The sequence below is a fragment of the Strix aluco genome, chromosome 4 (assembly GCF_031877795.1).
Source record: "Strix aluco isolate bStrAlu1 chromosome 4, bStrAlu1.hap1, whole genome shotgun sequence".
NCBI lineage: Eukaryota > Metazoa > Chordata > Aves > Strigiformes > Strigidae > Strix > Strix aluco.
In genome coordinates this window covers 90637744-90659294 of record NC_133934.1, presented here as the reverse complement: position 1 = coordinate 90659294, position 21551 = coordinate 90637744, and the positions used below count along the sequence as shown (strand labels likewise).

Sequence of the window (21551 nt, the reverse complement as noted above, 5' to 3'; positions counted from 1 at the left end):
TGCTGGACATGAAATCAGAAACCAGAGAAGAACTAGGAGAATTTTAATGAGTTTTTGATTTATGTGTGATACACATAAAGTGATGCACATTCCTTAACGGTTTGCTGCAAAACTAGAAAAAGCCATGACATTACCAAAGGCCCTGTCACCCTTCCTTCTTAAAAAAGTATCTGTGATTGAAGTGTGTCATGTAAGGTTACCTTTTGCAGGGGTAAAACTGAGTCTTTAAGGAAGTCTGCTCAGTCTGAGCATCACTCTGCCATTGCAGGGATAAGTTCAAAGGTTCAGGGTACACAGATTTATCTTTATTAGCGGGGACTGTAAGAGGATTTGCTCATCTGTGTACTGTGGATTCTCAAATTTTGGTAACACTTTCTTTACTGTAGGTATCAGGAATTGCTCCTGACTTAATATAGAATGCACATTTTGTGCTGAAAATGGCTGTTTATGATAATTAGTCACTCATGGATATTTGATTACATTACCAATTCCCTGAACTAATCATTTTTTTTAGTGTAACACAAATTATAATCAGCAGCAGCCACACACTTGCTTTTTAGTTTATTAACATTGTTCAATGTATTATTGCAATGAAATGATGACTAGAGGGAAGAGACAATTAGTTGCATGACTTCCATTGATGGCACTAGGGACCTGAGCTTCAGTTATAAGAAGATGTTATTTTTCTTGTTGAATTTTCTGGAGTAGTTTTCATGTCTGGCATTTGGCCTTCAGAAAAGTATTATACAAAGTAATTTTTCATTAACTACCTTCTCTAAGGAGGATAAGTCTCCTTTTCATCTGTCTCAAGAGATTTTCTTTATAGTTAATAATTTGCTTAATAGTTAGCAGTTCTCTTCAAAAGTATTGGTGTCTCAGATGATGACGATCACTGAATATTGTTCCTCCTTTGACACCCTAAGGAGGGGATGAAAATGTTTTCTAGAACAGATTGTTTTTTTTCTGAAGGACTTTTACTTGGGTGATATGGCCATCTGAGTGTTATACTGAGAGAAAGCGAGAGGGGTTCAGAGTACAGGCTGGTTCTGAGTGCGGTGAAAACCCTTTTCTAACTGGTAAAAATGTTTGGAATATGGAGACAAAACTAGCATTTTCATTATTCCTTCAAATTTAAAGTAATCATTGTTCTTGGGGGCAGGCTAATACCAGAAGAGATTTTGCTAATGAACCATGCTGACCCTATGAATAGATCCAGGACACAAGGTTCTGGCTGAGGGAAGCTCAGCCGTGACTCACCTGGCTGCACGTTCTCTGCCACCAGACACACTTTCTGAATGCATCTCTCAGGTTCACATCACTAGCGCTTTCCTCTGTTAATTCCTTGAGTCTCTTTTCACATTCTCTCTGTTGTGGTCTTGGTTCCATGACTGAATGCTGGGTGTGCTCTGGCTGACATAGCCTGTATCTTGCTGTCTCACAGGACTCAGATTTCTCAGGCAACTTGGTGAGATTTTTCTCCCGGTACACAGAGTTTCCATGCACAGGTCACTGGTTTTTCTCTTGCACAGCACCTACTTAGACCTCTCCTCCTGGAGGTGAGAAATAATTTTTGCTTCTCATTCAATCCAATTTCTAATCTGTACATTATGGCTGATCAGGTACTCTGCCCCATTGTTCCCTTGGCAAGCTCTTCAAATTTAAATAAACTCCTGCCCTTTACACCAAGCCATCTTCCTGTGACATCAAATATCTCCATCTATTTTCTCACCATGATTGCACCTGAAATTAGGTGTTTGAACCCTTGCATAATCTTTGACACTATCTAATCTGTGTAGTATCTGACTTCTTCATGGAAACACTGGGTATGTTCTATTGTTTTGGGGTTTTGTTTTCCCTTCTTAATATAGCCCTCCCATACTCCAAGTCTCTTATCAGTTTGTCCTCATTTGCATGTAAAGTATGAGGTTCTTGTGATGCATTCTTCACATAACCTCTACTCTCGTCTGCTGCAATGGCACTCAGGAATGAGTGCACAACCGGTCCTTGGTGTAAACGCATCTTCACCAAACCCACGCTTGTTTCTGTTTCCATCATTCTATTTCTTAAAAAGTCATGGTAGTTCATACATGTCTCTGACAATCTTTAAAAACACATGTTCCAAAATGCTGGCTGAAGGACTGGTGCCATTAAAGAAGGCTAAGAAAGCCCCATGCTAAATGTAATTCCTTCCACTCTTTCCTTTATTTCTCCTTAAATATGTCTGCTGAAGTTTTAGTGTATTTCTCTAATTTGAGTACTATTTTTGAGAAATGCATAGAAACAAACGAACAAACCAAATGAGTGTTTGTTTTTTAAGAAAAAAAACAGGTCGAGGTAAGAATACACAGTTATTCCTGGCTGATGAAAAAGGAATAGTCTAACAATAATGGTTGAAAAAATAGTGTGGAGTTAGCTCAGCCTGGATTCTGATAATGCTGAGATCTTACCTCCCCTGTCTAGAACAAACAGCCCTATAAAATATCCTGTGCCCTACATATGACTTTAAGCAACAGTGATTAACTTCCTATTTAGTTTTGGAATACACCCACCCAGAAGCCAAGATATTCTACTGCTTGTAGCCCGATAAAGAGAATGCATTTTTTCAGCACTTAATAGCACTGTTGTTGTTTTGGGTGTACTGCTTCTGCACCTCACAGCAAAAAGTGTTAGCATTTCAATTAGACAACTTATTGAAAACATTCTGATATTAGGCTTCCTGGTTATAAGCTTGAGCTCATGGGCAAAGCTTTATGGTTATTTTAGACACTGGTTAACTTTTCTTTAATATGCCTTTAAATTAACCAGCATTTTATCAAAAATTTTTTCTTCCCAATTCATTGGATAACTTCATAGCTTGAGAATTACTGCAATTTTTTGCAAATTCCTTTTATGACTTTCATGACTTTCATCCTCATAGAGGTGGAAATGATTTGGCAGGTTAAGTTAAATTTTGTCATGGTCCAATGCTTTACACACTTCAGCTGATACACTCTCTTGTCTCGCTGGTTCCTTATACTTCGACATTTTTAGTAGTCTTTGACTTTTGTCACAGTAGCAGCAACTGTGAATGTGCTTTCTCTTATTTCACTCGAGAGTTTGTCTCTATTATTTTAATTGAAGTTTCTCAGAAAATAGATAACATCTCCTAATTATTTCATCATCTTCCACCAGCGCTCCTCCGTTTTCACCTCGGATAATATTTTCAAACTTTTGGTCATTGACTTTCATAACAGGTTTTTCCTTTGGCCACATTTTGTTGTTGTTTCATGAGGTGACTTTACTAAGATTTACTGATCTATTTACCTTCTGCCATTATCTCAACTCCTCCTTGAGCTCTTCCTGAATAACGCTGACTACCATCAGGCCTTCGCATCACTGAAGCGGCCACCTATTGCTTGGTGCTGATACATACTGTTCCTTCAGTGATTACTTGGCTGAATATATTTCTGCAAATCTACAAATGTGATCATAATTAGTTTGGTCATTTTATAACTTCCACAGACCCTTGCTATTAGAACTGCAAGCTAACACTTCCTTATTTGCACATCCACCTCATTTTAATGCTATAGTATTTTGGTTTTATTGATGCTTTACTCAGAAATCCTTAAAAAAATCATTATTATTCCATAACCTGACTCTCTCAAGGTAATTTTTTAATATATATGCTATACTATTTATATCTTCACCTCTTATTGGAGATAGCCAATTCAGAATCTGCTGCTAACGTCTTTGTATGCAGTCAGCCCTCAGGATCTGACAGACTTTGAAAGAATATTTTCTTTCCTGTGCAGACCCTTGTCCTCTGGCATTCACTGCAGTCTTACTGTGTTACCCCATCTAACGAGACCTGTTCCTATTATAATCATACATCAGCTTGGGAATTCATTACTCAATATAGTCTGAAATTTCTGGAATTCCTCCTTTTCTTCTGCTTCTCCATCACGAAAATTTTTCTTTTAAAAACAAGTGAGAAAACCTAAAATGATCCCTCTTTTTTTTTCAACCAAAATTGAAGCATTTCTGAATTCTGTGTTGTTGAATTGGATGCTGATGACCGCGTGTATGATTTCATGTAGCTGGCTCACTGAGCTTTTTCAGTTTATTTACTTCCTGTCTTCATGTTCCTATTCATCCTCTCCTTCCACACTTTCTGTTTGTATGCTTAGGGGATGGCACACTTCAGGAGTTGATGAAGTTTGTGGAGAATGTGTATTTTGTTACCTACTGTATTCTTGTTGTGATGTCAACTGGAAGATATGGGTTCAGCAGAACCTGGGTTCCTTTCAGTGTTTGGTTGTCGTTACAATAAATACACACATCACAAACTTTAAAGCATATCTCCTTCGTTGTTTTTTTCAGCAGGAAGAAATGTCACCTTACTCCCTGCTCACTGTAAGAATCATAAAGTTGAGAAATGCTCATCAGGCGGATTTTTGTAAGTACCAGTTTTTCCTACTGATGTTATACAGTACTAAAATTGCTTATGCTAGCCACTACACAAATGCAAAACACAGAAATCATACCAGCTAAGAAATCACAATCAAAGCCAATTTCTGCCACAGAATATCTATTTACAATTTCAGAGGTTTGTTGTTTGGGTTGTAGGTTTTTCTTAAAAAAAAAAAAAGAATTCAGCAACAGGTCAATGTCAGGTAGAGTATTGACTAAATATTTAGGACCCTTCATCAGTCAGCAAAGCACAGACAAGTTGGCTATTTCAGAGGTGTGAAAATATCCTAACACCAGTTTTAATACCCAGGTGTTCATATCCCATATCTATAACAAATACATAGAATACAGGGCTGAAATCTTTACACATCGGTTGCTCTTCATTCTCTGCTCTAAAAAGCCCTGCCACATCTCAGAAGTTCAGTGAGGTGTATAGTGTACATGTCCTGAGCAGCCACGTTGTTATGGATGTTTCTGACTCTTGCTCCCCACTGAAAGATGTACAACAGAAATCTTTGGGGGACTGTAGTATATGGTACATTATAGCTTACATGCAAAGTGTTCTGAAAATATGTGGTATTTGGCCAGCCCTTACCTGGTGCTCCACTTCCACAGAGGTTTTTTTCTCCTGTCATCCCTACATGTGCCTCATGAAATTGGTAGGTCAGTAATAACTAGTTTTGCATATCCCATTACCATACTGTTCTTTCTCCGTTTACTGTGTATTTTCTTTCCTTTTTGGGAGATTATGTTGAAGTTCACCAATGCCACAGCCTCTTCACTGCCAAACATTTCATATAAAATGTTACCTCACTCCTCTGTCTTCCCACTTTTTAATATTTTTAGTACATCTAGAGGATCTATCAAAGAGAAAAGTCATTTACAATTGCTGTTTTCAGAGACCAAGAGTCAATTATTTAGCTATGGTACTCCAAAATGTTGTGGTTTTGGTGCAGTTACAAGTTGTCAGAGGAAATGGCTGTACATTGCATGTCAAGGACTCTCATCTTATCCTGATACACTCCGTGAAGTTAGAAACTTAGACAATATCTGACAGGCACAACCTTTCCAAAGAAATAAGATGAGGCACCCCATGCGTCATGCTACCAGTAAACCAGCAGCTCTGCTCCAGATTCCTTTGGCCTGGAAACCATAACAGGTTTTGCTTCAGAAGACTACTTTGGACTAGACTCCTCACTAGCAGATAGGCAGGTCTAAAGGTCCACCTTTCCATGAGGTAGCAAGTCATCAGACAGACTTTCAGGAACGCTAAGGACATAGCAGGATACCTTCTTGTTTTCTCCAAGTGAGAACTACTTGACTTCCACTGGATAATTCAGAGATGGAAATATTTTCACTCCAAACACTACCATTTGTTTTTATCTTCATCTTCTGATGGAACAATATTCTACAAAGAAAATTTCTCACCATCTCTTTGTATTCCACTCACTTTGGCATTTCAAGAACATGGATGTCACCTTTGTCGATTTTTCCAACCAAATGGAGAGAAGTGTTCAGTTCACATGTTCTGTAATACTAGGTTGCAGAGAGTAGAAGAAATATCATAGTATAGCAAAGAAGGTCAAATTACTTTCTATTCTTTTTTACAGCTATGAAATACTGCACATATGTGCAAGGTCTCACCTTCCTTTAAAGTGCTGATTTAATTTCTTTAGTATCGTCTTTGATCTAGAATAGAAATTGAATGACAGGATAAGAACTATGATTCAGTGGCTTATGCAAAGGGATTGCACAAAGTAAAATGATGCTGCATTCTCAGAAAACAGTGTTACTCTTATGACCTTGTCCTCCATCCTGAGGACAGTGGGATTTCAGAAGTCTTGCATAATGAGATGCAGACATTTGCAAAATTCCCATTATCACCAAAATGTACATCTCTGGAGTAGGGGTCAAGATGTGTGGACTCAGTTTTTAGCTCTGCCAACTGACTTGTGTAAGTTTAGGCAAGTTATCCAGACGCTCTGTGCCTCTGTCCTATCTATAAAACAGGATAACACGGTATCTTCTCCTGTACATTTTCTCTCTGTTGTTTATTTAGATGATGTGCTCATTTTGAAAGGGGTTCTCTCTTAATAATGTGTAGAGGGATCCTAATTTAAGATGTGAAGTAAGTCCTAGAAACAGCCAGAAGTATCTTCAGATTCTTTTGTTAATTACCAGTAAACAAGATTTGGGGACCAGCAGGTGAAGAAAAGGATGACTTTCCTTTCTGTTGGTAATTCCCCAGGTACTCTGTGACTTTGGGCCTTTTTCTTAAGGATGTAGTTCCATAATGGAGCACCATAAACCAGCATGTTGTTGAACAAGAAAGACAAACAAATATTAAATAGCTCTTTGACTAAGCAGCAACCTGCCTGTGCTGTCAAAGAAGCTAGAGTCTCTCAGAAAAAATAGTGTGATACCATGTGATTTAAATACTTCAGTACAATGCAAAAAGATATCTTGTGATTTTTAAGTGCTTCATTTTGCACTGATACTGATGTCCTTTTAGCTTAAGGTTTTGTTTTTAACATTTGAAAATATTTGAAGTATCAGAAAACTAAAACAGCTCTGCATGCTAAAATGTGCTGATGAGAATTAGAAAATTATTTCTACTTAGCCTTGTCTCAGCAATACAATCTTTTCCCCTGGAGAACAGATTATAAGCAGCTGATACAGGTGCTATCTGACTGTGAGATATCAGTAGAAATCTGAGAAGTTTTGTGATAATGTATTTCAGATTTCTCTAGATTTTCATCTTCCAACTATCAAAGCCAGGAACAAGCCACCTTCCCAATCAAGTGCAGCAGCTTCTATGACTTGATTTTTCTGTCCCTATGCTGGCTTCCCATCTTTCTAAGCACACACAGTTATCTGCTTGCTTGTTCACTTCCACTTGGCTAAAACATGTTCCATTTCCCTGATTTTCTCTCAGTTAGTTGCAAGTGCAGTCACGCCAGGTCCTTCGGCCATAGAGTTTTTATATTTTTCCTTGACTTACTTGCCAAATCCTGGCTTCAGAGACTGCCACTTTCTATATACTTCCATGGACATTCCTCACTATTGTGTGCACCTGACTTGATCCTGGGTGTTTTTTAAACATGCACCTTAAGATCTGTGGGATGTGTCTTTCACAAGTCTGGGATGGAGTCCCAGCTTATCCTGAAATCTGATGTTACACCTTTGCCTGTAGACAACACATGCTGGTGGAGTTTGGCAATGATTGGATCTGTTTTCACATGAAAAAAATTAAAACAAGAAGAAAACACCCCGCTCCTCCTAAATGGATCTATTAGCCCTTTTCACAACATCCCTGTCTCTAAATTGGAGAAGCATGTATTTGATGAATGGACCACTCAGTGGAAAAGAAATTGGTTGGATGGTCACGCTCAAAGAGTTTCAGTCAATGGCTCAATGTCCAAGTAGAGAGCAGTGGTGTTCCTCAGGAGTTGGTACTGGGATCAGTGCTCTTTAACATCTTTGTTGGCAATATGGACAGCTGAATTGAGTGCACTCTCAGCAAGTTTGCCAACAACACCAAGCTGTGTGGTGCGGTTGACACACTGGAGGGAAGGGATGTGCCATCCAGAGGGACCTGTACAGGCTTGAGAAGTGGGCCTGTGCAAACCTCATGAAGTTCTACAAGGCCAAGTGCAAGGTCCTGCATGCGGTTTGAGGCAATCACATGCACAAATACAGGCTGGGGCAATGAATGGATTGAGAGCAGTGCTGTGAGAAGGACTTGGGAGTAGTGGTGGATGGAAAACTGAGTATGAGCCAGCAACATGCACTCACAGCCCAGAAATCCAACTGTGTCCTGGGCTCCATCAAGAGAAGCGTGGCCAGCAGGTTAAGGGAGGGGATTCTCCCCCTCTAGTCTGCTCTCATGAGACCCCATCTGGAGGACTATATTCAGCTCTGGGGCCCCCAATATAAGAAAGACATGGACCTGTTGGAGCTGGTCCAGAGGAGGTCATAAAGATGATCAGGGGACTGGAGCACCTTTCCTATGAGGGCTGGCTGAGAGAGTTGGGATTGTTCAGCCTAGAGAAGAGAAGGTTCCAGGGAGACCTTATAGTGACCTTCCAGTACTTAAATGGGGATATAGGAAAGATGGGGAGGGACTCTTGATCAGGGGTGTAGGGATAGGACGAGGGGTAATGGTTTTAAACCAAAAGAGAGCAGATTTATATGAGATGTAAGGAAGACATTCTTTATTGTGAGGGTGGTGAGGCACTGGACCAGGTTGCCCAAAAAGGTTGTGGCTGCCCTCTCCCTGGAAGTGTTCAAGGCCAGGTTGGATGGGGCTTTGAGCAGCCTGGTCTAGTGGAAGGTGTCCCTGCCCATGGCAGGGGGGTTGGAACTAGATGATCTTTAAGGTCACTTCTGACACAAACCATTATATGATTCTATGATATACCTACTGTTGCTCCACCACTTTTGTGGGCTCGTCTATACTTGGGTAATGTTCAACTCCGACATTTGCTTCATACTTCAGATAACTGGTTTCTGTCTTGTATTATCATGCAAATGCTCTTGACAGACCTGAGCTTATTAGTTTCCACTGTATTCCTGACTGAACTTTATGCCAATTTGTAATCATGGGTCAGACTCAAACACACATTTCTAGCACTCCCTGACCTTGTTATGGACACTGGAAGGCAGGTGCCCAGATAAGATCACTTACACTCATCCTGCTGCCCTGCAGACGCTGAGCGTCATCACCAGGTTCCAAAGTTCATAGGCAGTTAGGCTGGGGAGGTGGTAGGCATGCTGGAAAGGAAGCAATTCCAGTGAAGTTTATGGTACTCTTACAGTCTGGCACCTGCTTTGCAGTGGTATTCCCCATCTCTGTCTGAGACTGCAGACAGCCTTGGGTAAAAGAATTACTTTTTTGGTCATTGGGGTGTTCATTTGCTCCTCTTCAGCTGGAGGTTAGTGCCAGAGGTCTTTACAAAAGCTCCTGTTTCCTGACTATTAATGGTGTCAACTTCTCCTAGAGAATTCCCCACATGTAGGAGGAATACCTGGCCAGGATGAGGTTGTGGGGGAAACGGTGTATTAGCTCCTTTCCTCACTGCTAATGCTCCTTCCAGTGACTCTGTTTCCCAAAAAGATGAGAAAGGAGCCAGGTGATGGGAGAAGAGGACCATGGTGGCACAGGCTCTCCAACACCTACCTTCCAGCTGCTCTCCTTAAGCAAATGAGTTACTGAGTGGCCACACAGAGCTGCACCAAGATCCCAGCCTGGCCCACCTTTACCATCATTAGCGTTTACTTGCTGTTTTATGGCAGTCCCTAAAGCCCACAGCCGGACTGACACCTTACCCTGATCCCATGGACAAACAGACAACCAGTGAGGGGATCTGCCTCATCTGGCACTCCTGAAGCTCAAACACCAAGAGAGGGGATATGTCCTGAGGCACCATGAGTGGAAGCAGACCTCTCCCAGGTCCTCAGGCAATGCCAGTGACACAGATCTGCAGCGATGTGGCCCTCCCCACTACCGTTTAGCACAATGTGAAAGAGTGAAACTCTCTCAGACTCCACTGAATCTTGCATAACATGAAGACCTAAGTAAAGAGGTCTCTCAGACAGGCCACTCCCCGAAACCAGCAGCCTATGTGGGTACCAGCTGATACCACATCCCAAGAACTGACCTTTGCTGCTGGAGAGCATGCTCGGGCTCGTTAAAGCAGCAGGGATGAAGAGAGGGGGGGTCAGATATGGCTTGACATACTCAGCCTCACTGGTGCTGGGTGTTTGCGACACACATCCTGGACCGCAGAGGTGAATTTGAGCTGTGTGTCCCAATGAGGAATTACTTGGAGTGAGTTTCAGGCTGACAGGTGCTTTCTTCCCAGAGACAGAAACTTCTCTGACAGGTGGTGTCCTGCCAGTCCAGGAGGCTGTGGGTAGGGGAATCCCTGTGATGCAGCTGTCAGAACTGAGGTAGGATAAGGTAAAATCTTGGGGGGGATTGAAATGTGACTGTGCTTATCAGGTATATTTTCTAATTAGAGAAATCAGGTGTATGTGGAAGCTGTCTCAGCTGTGGAGGGAAACTTGTTGGTCTTAGCTGGGAGGTCAGAACAATCACGCTGCTCCCTTTACCCTTGCTTTTGATTTTGTATCTTTCTTTTTGTTTTCATCTTTGTATGAAGAGAGACCCTGCATATTTATAAAAGAGTAGCTCAAAGCCTTTCTCCTCTCCCAGCTTATGAATATTTTGTGGAAGCTCTTATTTTACCTGTTTGGAAGAAATGAGTTGGTTCTGGGATGAGTCTTTACAAATCAGAGTGGTTCTCCAGAGACATCAGAGTTATTTTTGCTATGGAAAATAAATGGAAGCAAATTAGGGAGAATACACCTAGTGCAGGTGATACTCATGGCCCTGCCCCAAGAATGCAAGTGGTGCCAGTGGTGCAGGATGTAGGGGTGACCCAGGGTGCAAAAGATTTTCTTTATGGCTGCAGCAGGTACTGAATCCACTGAGTCTGTGCTCCAGGGAGCAAATCCTACTTTTCCACTTGATGTAAATGGCTGGACAGGGTGAAGGGCTCATTCACGTGGGGACTCTGTCCATTCCTGAGAAAAGACACCACTGATTAAGCACAGTAGATCTATGAGCTTTTGTTATTTCCCCAAGCAAGCTATAGAGAGTAATATTATGCTTACAGATGAGACTTGTATCTAGATACTTGTAGAGGACCAAGTTCAGTTCAAATCAGCTCTCAGACAGCAGTTGGAGGTAACATCTTAATATTGTTTGCATCATACTATGCTGGTGAGGGAAAATGTCCCGAGAGACCATGTCCTGTGATTGAGCAATGGGAGCGGCTCTCCTCCTCCTTTTAGGTGAACTGTAGTAAACTAGGATTCAAAGGGAACGTGTCTGTGCAGGTGGAGAGGAGCTCACTAGGAGAAAACAGCTTCTTTTTGGCATTATGAAATGCAGTAACAGGACAGATGGGATTTTATAGTTTACATTCATTGTTCTTATAAGACTAGTTTTTCATATATGCTTTGGTCTTCTGTGCTGTAATTTTCTTCTTACTTGTGATGGAGATGAATGATTTTAGAACATGACAGTTCATTTCAGGAACAGGTCACAGGACTGTACTCTCACAGAGCCACAAACTGTTGGCTGCAGTTCTGGACTTCATGGTTCAGTCCTGAATTTTTAGTCCATCTTTGGCTTGAAGACAGAGATGAGAAACAGTCCCACCAACACACAAATGCAATTGAATCAGAAGAAGATAAAAACTGGGAAGGGATATCAGGGTCACTTAGTACTGACTTCCAAGGAGACTCTGAGTTCAGATGTCTCAGCATCCACATGGGGTGACATTATGTCATCAGGGAATGAAATTGCAACACGTGCACTGAAGGGCCTGGCATGGCATAAAAATTGCTAATGATGCCCAGCAATTGAATTAAAATTAGAGAATGAGGAAAATGCAAATGTATTTTTTTGTATTAGCTCCCAGGTAGCAATGAATAAACTTGAAGATTTTCAGTAGCTCTCTTGTACGCTTTTTTCAGGGATAAGAGGGAGCAAAAAAAGCTGGTTAGTCGTTTCAGTGCTCCCATGTAATGAGGGTATCGTAGTCTTCATAGTATTCAGCAGACATCCAACTATCCTGTTATTTTTGATTTGTCCCACTGTTTGCCTCACAGCTTAGCCTGGCTTCAAGTGAACTGCCATTTCTACAGAAATACATAAGCTCAGCTAGAGTCACAGCATGAGGAATAGCTGATACTGTCTGTACAGTTCAAGGAATACAGAAAATCACAGGAATTTTATGGGAAACAATAACCTCTCCTCATCAGTAGTGACTGTAGGTGAATTGTGGCACAAACATTTATGGCATAGTCCCCTTTTTCCATGAGAAGAAGACATGCTTTGTCTTAGTGGTTTCACCTCACCTCATCTTCAAGGTCAAATTTGCACTCAGTAGTTACTAACAATTATATGTAATTTGTCTGTGACCAACCAGACTTGATATTGCAGAATCACAGAGTGGCTGAGGTATGAAGGCACCTCCGGAGATTGTCTAGTCCAGGTCCCTGCTCAAAGTAGGGTCAGCTACAGCAGGTTGCTCAGAGCCATGTCCAGTCAGGTTTTGAACATGTCCTAGGATAGAGACTTCACAACCAATCTGGGAAACCTGTGCCAGTGTTTGACCACCCTCATGGTAAAAATGTTTTTCCTTATGTTTAAATTGGATTTCCTGTATTTTGGTTTGTGTCCATTGCCTCTAACCTTTCACTAGACATCACTGAGAAGACACTGATTCTGACTTCTTTATTTCCCTCTTCGCCACCCCAGATCAGGTATTTACATACATTGATGAGATCCTCCTGAGCCTTCTCTGCTCCAGGCTGAAAAGTCCCAGCTCTCTCAGCTGCTTCTTCTATGGCAGATACTCCAATCACCCCATTTTTTTTTTGTGGACTTTTGCTAGACTCACTCCAGTACATCCTTACCTCTCTTGTACTGGAGAACCCAGAATTGTGGCCTTGCCAGTGCCTGAGCAGAGAGGAAGGATCACCCTTCAATTGCTGGCAACACTCCTTCTAACACAGCCCAGGAGGCTGTTGGCCTTGTTTGCCACAAGGGCACATTGCTGGCTCATGTTCAACCTGGTGACCACCGAAGTGCACAGGTCCTTCTCTGCAGAGCTGCTTTCCAGCCAGTCAGCCCCTAGCTTGTTCTGGTGCATGGGGTTATTCCTCCTCATGTGTAGGAATTTGCATTTCCCTTGATAAACTTCATGAGGCTCATGTTGGCCCAGTTCTCCAGCCTGTCCAGGCCCCTCTGAAAGGCAGTGCAGTCATCTGGTGTGTCAACAACGCCTCCCAGTTTTGTACCACCTGCAAACTTGCTAAAGGTGCACTCTGTCCCATCGCCCGCATTGTTAATAAAGATGTTAAACAGTCTTGGCCCCAGTATCAGCCCCTGGGCTACACCACTAGTGACTAGCCTCCAGATGGACTTCGTGCTGCTGATCACAGTCCTTTGAGTCTGGCAGTTCACTGGGTTTTTAATCCATCTCACTGTCCATTTATCTAACCTGTACTTCATCCGTTTGACAAATTGTCAATAGCATATTTTAAGTAAATATTTATGAAAGGAAAACACATATGAAAAAATAAATTTAGGAAATAGACTCATGAAAATGTTTTGTCAAAGAAAACAATCCAGAAAATCAGTAAATTCCAGATAAAACAGTAACAAAAGACGTTCATAAACGGTGCAGCTGTTCATTCATGCTTGGCTCAGAGTTTTAGCACTGCGAGCTTTCTCAGTTCTACCACGAGTCTTGTTTTATACACTGTGTGGTTGAAAGCTGGAATTTAAAAAAGTATAGAGCATTTTGGCTTTCATTAAGAAGAAGGAAAAGAAAAGAATTGGCTTTTGCAACTGCAGCAAAAATATATAAATGTGTCTTTCCTGCATCCTACAATGGCCAGAAACCAAAAAGGAGAGAAATTATGTCTCAGATCAGTTTAACATTTCTGAAGTACGTTCCATCTCAGTCACTTTGGCGATTTTGGGGATACTGGACTCATGTTTTTGGAATACTCGAGATCAGCAGAAGTGTGTTAATGACAGCAGGGATGGTCTGGATGGCCTGAAGCCATGTTTAGTTCTTGGCTTTTGTACAGGCTTCCTATATGCTCTTGAGAAACTCTGTAGATCAGAGCCAGCAATACCACTTTTTAGGATGAGTACATCACAGCTCAGCAGGCTGTCAGACACCATGCTGAGGGGAGATGTTTCAGTTATCAGACAGATCGGTAACCGCAGCCCTCCCGCATGTTGTAAATTGAATATTACACTGGTAATTGCCGAAGTCAATATATTATCCTGTCACTTCGATTTAGTAAAAAAGAGACGTTGAAATGTTGCCTGTGGAAATAATTTCAAAGACAGAAAGGCAACCTACATCCTTCATGAGGGAAAACTCCTGGCAGTGTCAAGAAATTTCTTCAGATTCAGTGTGAAGAGTTACGTGGGAATCTCCCTGCCTGACAGTCATTGCCCTCTGGGGATGTCCCAGTCACAGGGCCACTGGATTTCAAGCAACACCCTATATCTAGGCAAATTATCCCAAAGTCATATATCTGATATGCTGAGCAAAGACACCAGGGCAAACTTTTTTAACCTTGAGGAACTGACTGAAGACTTGGGTCGTGTTTACAAATAGAAGGTATTTGTCTCTGCTTGTGAGGTAGTTGTTATCTCTATCAATTTCTATGGGACTAGACTTCTCCCCTTCTCCGCTTTTCTCACCGAAGCCTGTATTTACACAACAGGATGGATCAGTCCTTTCAGCAGCCTCTGAAAAAGTTCCAGACCAAGGTCTGAGAATCTCTTTGGTGTCTGCTTGGCTCATGACCTATGGGAGCTGATCCCTTCTAGTAAGTGCAGGCTCACTCTCTTCATCCACAAGATCCAAACCCTTTCTGTCAGTTCATTTTTTCTGAGAAGAAATGCGGAGTATGAAATAGCTTCCAGGTCTTTCAGGCATTGGCAAGCACCAGGAAGAGGCTCCAGCCACCTACTGACCTCCTGAAGAAACAATTGTACTGCTAGTAAGCTTCTCCCTTCCTTTCCCACCTAAGGAGACAATGGATAGGTGAAATAATTAATTTTCCATTGGGAAGGGTTAATAACCAGGTATGCCAGACATTTATTATCTGAATCAGACGCAAGCTTGATTCTTTTAAGATTTCTCACAAAGTTAAATTGCAGACAAAAAGTGGATTAAGAAAGTCAGTTTTCTAGATCATGTTCTAATCTTGTTCATGGTTTTCTCTGCACATAAGCATAGCACGTCAAAATGTTATACTTGCACAAAATCCTGACAAAGAGTTACAAAGCAAAGTAGCTAAAGCTAGGAAAAGCTGGGATTAAGTTTGCTCCTGTTAGGTATGTGAGCCCATACAGGCTGCTCAGCTTCCCCAGTGACTTCCTTTACTGGGACTCATACCTGCTTCTCCTGCTGTTTCTGCCCTTCACCCGAAAGTCATTTCTCTTCACTGACTCCTAGTGCCAGCCTGGCCCACCCAGTGCTGGTGTTCTCTGGGCTCCAGCTGGATGAGACAACGGCCTGCTCTTGCCACAGAGACAATTTATGCCCAGTTCCTCCCAGGGACTGAGGCTCGCTCTATGCTGCATAGGTTGCAATTTCTCCTACTGCGAAAATTCCAGAGAGCTGAAACAACGTTGATAAGGGGCAATAATGGCCAGCAGGGACAGGGAAGTGATCTTACCCCTGTACTTGGCACTGGTGAGGCCGCACCTCGATTACTGTGTTCAGTTTTGGGCCCCTCACTACAAAAAGGACATTGAATTACTCGAGCGTGTCCAGAGAAGGGCAACGAAGCTGGTGCAGGGTCTGGAGCACATGTCGTACGAGGAGCGGCTGAGGGAACTGGGGGTGTTTAGTCTGGAGAAGAGGAGGCTGAGGGGAGACCTCATCACCCTCTACAACTACCTGAAAGGAGGTTGCAGAGAGCTGGGGATGAGCCTCTTTAACCAAGTAATAAGCGATAGGACAAGAGGTAATGGCCTCAAGTTGCACCAGGGAAGGTTTAGACTGGATATTAGGAAGCATTTCTCTACGGAACAGGTTGTTAGGCATTGGAATGGGCTGCCCAGGGAGGTGGTGGAGTCGCCATCCCTGGAGGTGTTTAAGAGTAGAGTTGACATAGCACTTAGGGATATGGTGTAGTTGGGAACTGTCAGTGTTAGGTTAATGGTTGGACTGGATGATCTTCAAGGTCTTTTCCAAACTTGATGATTCTGTGATTCTTTGTAATGTAAGACTCCTGGCTATTCATATTGTTCTATCCACTGGCTATGGCTGTATTTTTTTAAAATGTTTAGGATTGTGCATAGTCATTCAAATACTCTGCTTATTAAAATAGTGTTGTGATGAACAACAAATTAATTTATCCATCTGTATGATTTCTGTCTTCCTGGTTTGGCCAGTGTATATTAGAAAGAACTGGTCATTTCCCACCCGTGTTTAAGCTACAGAGCATTTCAATGCCTCCACTTTGTGTGTTGTGGTTCCAATGTCAGATATTTTGCGCTTATGTTCCTATAGTAAGCCAATCTGATTGCTACGTGAGCCTCTGGTTACCAACTGCTTCAGATGAAAAATTCCACACCAAAACCATCAAAAACTGCAGAAATCCAGTATGGAATGAAACTTTCTACTTCCGGATACAGAGACAAGTCAAGGTACACAAATCAAAAACTCTCTTTTTCATCTCAGCTTTATGCAGTTCTTTCAGTTTAGCCCAAAAAGAGAATGTCATGTCTTCTAATGCCTTTTTGAGTTTACTTAAAACTCTCCTAGCAAGCTGGAGCGAAACAATTTTAGCTATTGTTGGAATCCACTTCTCTCCTAACAGATACTTACTATTTATATATCAGTAATGTGAGCCTGACTGACTTGCAGAAGGCTGATAAGACCAATGACAGAGTGACAACACAGAGAAACACTGAAATAAAACTATAAAGCTGCATTATAACAGAAAAACACATCCTTCCCTGAGAGGACTTGATATAATGGCATATTAATGCCAGGAATTCTAGTATCATTAAGATCTTTATTCAGTTTGGTACTTCTAATTACACTACACCCAAATACCTATGAACAGATGGCTGAAAGTGGAAAGCCCAAGGACACAGGAAGGTGGTTATTGATATGAAGTGACCTCTATTGTCCCTGTTGATAAGGGGCAATATAGGACTTATAGCTATCCATATTACTTCCTAAAAGATCACATTTTTGGTGAGAGCTACTTACAAGCATAAAAGGTGACCCAAGAGAGATCTCAGTTCGGCCTTAATTGACAGGACTAGAAGTTATTTCTTATAAAGAGGATTACACTTGTTTTCTTACTCTTTCTCATTTGTCATCAATACTTTTCTGTTTCCTCTCTGTAAAGTAAACGCTGAACCTGGGAGAGCTGCAGAATGTCATACTTCCTGAGTATATGCTAACAAATTGGATATTTTTCATTTCGTTTTCCAGAATATTTTGGAAATTACTGTTTCTGATGATGACATCATTCATGATGATGACCACGCAATTGTGCTTTTTGATGTAGCTAAAATCTCCCCTGGGGAAAGAGTGTTTACTGCATTCCCACTAAACCCACAGGTAAGAGCTTGGTCAGATGTTTAGTATGTCTTGACATCCATTCTCTCCCCTCTGATTAGAGAGGTGTGCCATCTCTTCTGTCTTTTACCACCAGGAACAGCTTGGTGGTAAAAATATAACAAATTCATTAAAATCTTGGAAACTGCACACCAGTGACAAAATAGACAGCCTTCTCAAATTGCTGTTGATTACCTCTGGCACAGATTCTGGCCAAATCCCTGAGCCCCTGCGCAGATGCAATTTCAGGGGAGCTTTGCACTTTTAATAATCTGACAGAAAATGACACACAAAGTGTGTCCTGACAAATCTTCACAAAGATTATAAAAAGAAAAACAACACAAGGACAGGCAAATGGCCTGTTTCCACAATATTTTACTAAACACTAAGTCTTAGTATATCGTGTTCAGCACATGGAAGCTGGCAGGGAAGAAACTGAAAAGTAAAGGTTTAGTGGGGAGACTGGTGAGCACCAAATACCATTTGTCTGCTAGTACAATTGAGTTCTTTTCCTTGGGGAAGAAAAAGCTGACTCTGTCCTCTATTGCTGATAATAGCAAGCACAAAACAGACGATCATTACTTATTAAAGCATAAAGGAAACTGTGCTTGCAAAAATGAAGGTCACTTTGCTCTCTGCACATGCTAATTGAGACTGATGCTTTTTTTTTTTTTTTCCCTTTCATTTTCAGAAGAGGGAGGAGCTAGAAGTTGAGTTTGTATTGGAGAGCATGTGAGTAAAACCCCATTATTATGGGCAGCTTGGAGTGTTGCATCAGTGCAGGGAAACCTTGTGTACACCCAGTATCATCTTAATAGCCAGATTCACCCATTTTCCAAACTTAATATGTGCATCAGCAAATCATTATAAGAAAAGAAAATGTCATGATGTCAAGAATGAGTTCAGAATTTTTCATTCAGTGACTTTCTCCTAAAATTTATGTATTACTCACATAGTTTAGAGTTGGTTTTCTGGGGCTGGTAAATTCCACTGCAGTAAATCTATAGATTTTCTGGAGAGCATTCTCTGGGCAGCTCATGACTGAAGAGAATGTTGCTACCCAACCTGTGACATACCTGTGCTATTAAGGCTGTTACAAGCACTTTCCAGGTGCCTTATTGCAGCTGAATCATTTCCGCTAGGTAGTTATGTGGCATCTAATGAAAAGGGAATGTATCTCTAAAAACAATAGGAAGGACCAAATAAAAAAAAAAAAGAGGGGAAAAGGTGTCCTGTTCAGGACAGTATCCAGATTATATTGTTTATAAAACACATATTATTTGTTCTTGTTTTCTAGCCGGGGTCCTCCTGAAGCCATCATCACAAATGGGGCAATAGTGGTAAAATATTATTTGCTTTGTTCTCTTGCGTTCTTTCCCACATCATTCCTTACCTTAGCTGACTATGATGGCAGTGAGGGAAAAACTTCAAGTATTCATTTTTTAGTGATAACTTTTCTCTTAGGAGCTTTATCTTTGAGGAGGCCAGCATGATCTTAGAAGAGCCATCAGACTGCTATCATTTTGCCTTGTTTTGTCTGCATCCATTGAAAATTACAATATGTTTAGCATAACACCATCTTCCCATGTGACAATGAAGTTAATTTTCACTTTCACTGGGTCTGGCAGAAGTCTTCAACACAGTTGGTCCCCACATTCAGGCAATGACCCTACAATGACCCTTCCAACATCTGCCAGCACTGGTGGTGAGATGACTGGGTGAGTAATCTAATTCTCTGCCCCCATCATGTCTATTCTAGTGTCGTGAAGTAGCCTGCTTGGAAGTTCACTTAAACAGCAGACTGAAAAAGAAGCATTTTTCAGGTAAGCTTATTAATTATTTAACTGGATATTAGTGATTTTACCCAGTCTAACAATACCTAGAAATTGCATCATCCAAATATTAAGGCTTTAATTGACCATATCTAAGGTGATTTGTAAAAATTTTGCAGTAGGGAACGCCACCAGTTCTGCAGCAGCTATAAGTTCAGGGTTCTGACTTCACGGGGAGCCTTGTGCCAGACTAGAAACAACATCAGATGCTTGTACAGAAAGTATCTAAACCCCAGGCTGAGGTCCTGAAAACCTCTGCTGTAGTACTGCTAAACCCTGAAGAAGCTTATTTCCTTAAGTGAGATAGCCCATGGCCTTAACTTTCCTAAGGATCTCTGACAGTTTGACTTCTGCATACACACAGAAACACCTCATTTTTTGCAGGGGTTAGCCACTCAGCAGCTGGCTCCCGCCTGACCCTGATCAAGATCCAGAATCTAGAAGCTCCTCTGCCCACATCCCCTGAGGGGCTGGATCTGGTAGGCAATCTCAGAGCATGCATAACACACTCCAGCAGGATTAGCTGATCTCTTCATATAAGTAGGGACATCTGCTGCAGAGTCAGGTCTTATTTTAGGGGACTGAGAACTTCTCTTGCTCATTATTTGGCCTGGGATGAGGATGATTTACAATGCAAAGTACCTGGTTGCATTCGCTGTGTCATGATGCAACTGCAATAGAAATGCAGCAGTCTAAAATTCAGTGCCATTCACGTCATGCTCCCATCCAGCTTCTTGCTCAGACCAGTATAAAGATACAACCACTTGTAATGTTTGGGTCTTGGATCACTTTCAGAAGACAGCTTTACAGGTACAAAGAGGAGAAGGGGTTTGTTCAAAACTACCTTTTGCTTATTTTTTTCCCTTTCTCTTTTTTTTTTTTTTTGCAATTAGAAGTAACTTTTTATGTGCTGTTTATCTCATTGTTTTAGAGAATGAGCTAACATTTACAGTAAGAGGATCCTTTGAAGAAACGCAGAGAGTTTCAGTGGGCTGTGACTCCTGCTCCTCTCTCCCAGATCCCACTTTCTTCCACTATGCCAAATACAAGCAACCCTCCCTGGATGTTGCCCTCACAAAGAAGAGGAGGCTTCCCACCTTTGTACGTTGCCCCAGAACATGGTAGACAACATAGACTGTCCTATGATCTGACTTTTACGTGTGAGTAGGCAGCAAGAGGAGAACATTTCTGTCTTAACCAAAAGGCACTCCGTGCTCCTTTTCAGTGCGCTTGTGTGTCATGCGGAGCAGGAAGGAGGAGAAGCATCCCCCTGACTCTCCCTCTGAAATCGCTCCCCTCCGACCGGGAAGTAGTCGGCGAGGTAAGTGTCTGCTGGCCATGAGGAATCCTTTACAAGCTTTTAAAAATTGTTGCTGATTCCCAGGAAGCAGAAACCAAAGACCACCTCTCTTTATACAGAGCCAGTTGTTTTCTAACCTACTTTGAATCTAGGGCAATGCATAATGAAGTAAATTCTTTGGAGCAAAATAAAATGGGAAATCCAGGGGAGAAGGAGGAAGAAGAAAAATGTCTAAGTTGTTGCTCATCCTCCTTCTATTGTCCATGTCCTTAGACAGGCTGGAGGTCACTGGGTGCCACCGAGACAGAGGGGTGAGGGTGCAGCCTGGCACACTGCTGCAGGAGGCAAACCCGTGCCACACTTGCAGGGTGCTCAGCCTGTTTGGCTTCCCCTTGTATCTCACATTGTTACGTGAGAGACTTTAGTTTCAAGACCCGTGTTTAATGGTGGACCCTTCCAGGGAGGTGAGGTGTAGCACTGCAGCTCTTATGCTATTTATTTGTGTGGCTAAGTAGTACCAGCACAAGCTACACCTGAGTTTCACAACAGAGAGAAGATGCAGACTATAGATGATAATACCAAAGTCTTAATTTATTAAATTGGTGCACATCTCTGGGTACTAATGAAACACTGAGCGGAGAGTCTTATCTCCTAATCTCAGTTTACTGGGGTTCAGAGTTTGTAGATGTAATGATGACCCAAAAGAGCTGTGTCCCACTCTGAATGGGAGAAAAGGACTGCTTTAAACAAAATATCAATATTCATAATTTTACCTTTTGAATTTTC

The 21551-nt window shown here is 41.7% G+C and overlaps 1 pseudogene; it reads left to right on the top strand.

Annotated features, from left to right (window-relative positions):
- LOC141922158 (cytosolic phospholipase A2 epsilon-like) overlaps nucleotides 1-21551 on the top strand; it is a 45548-nt pseudogene that overhangs the window by 8285 nt on the left and 15712 nt on the right.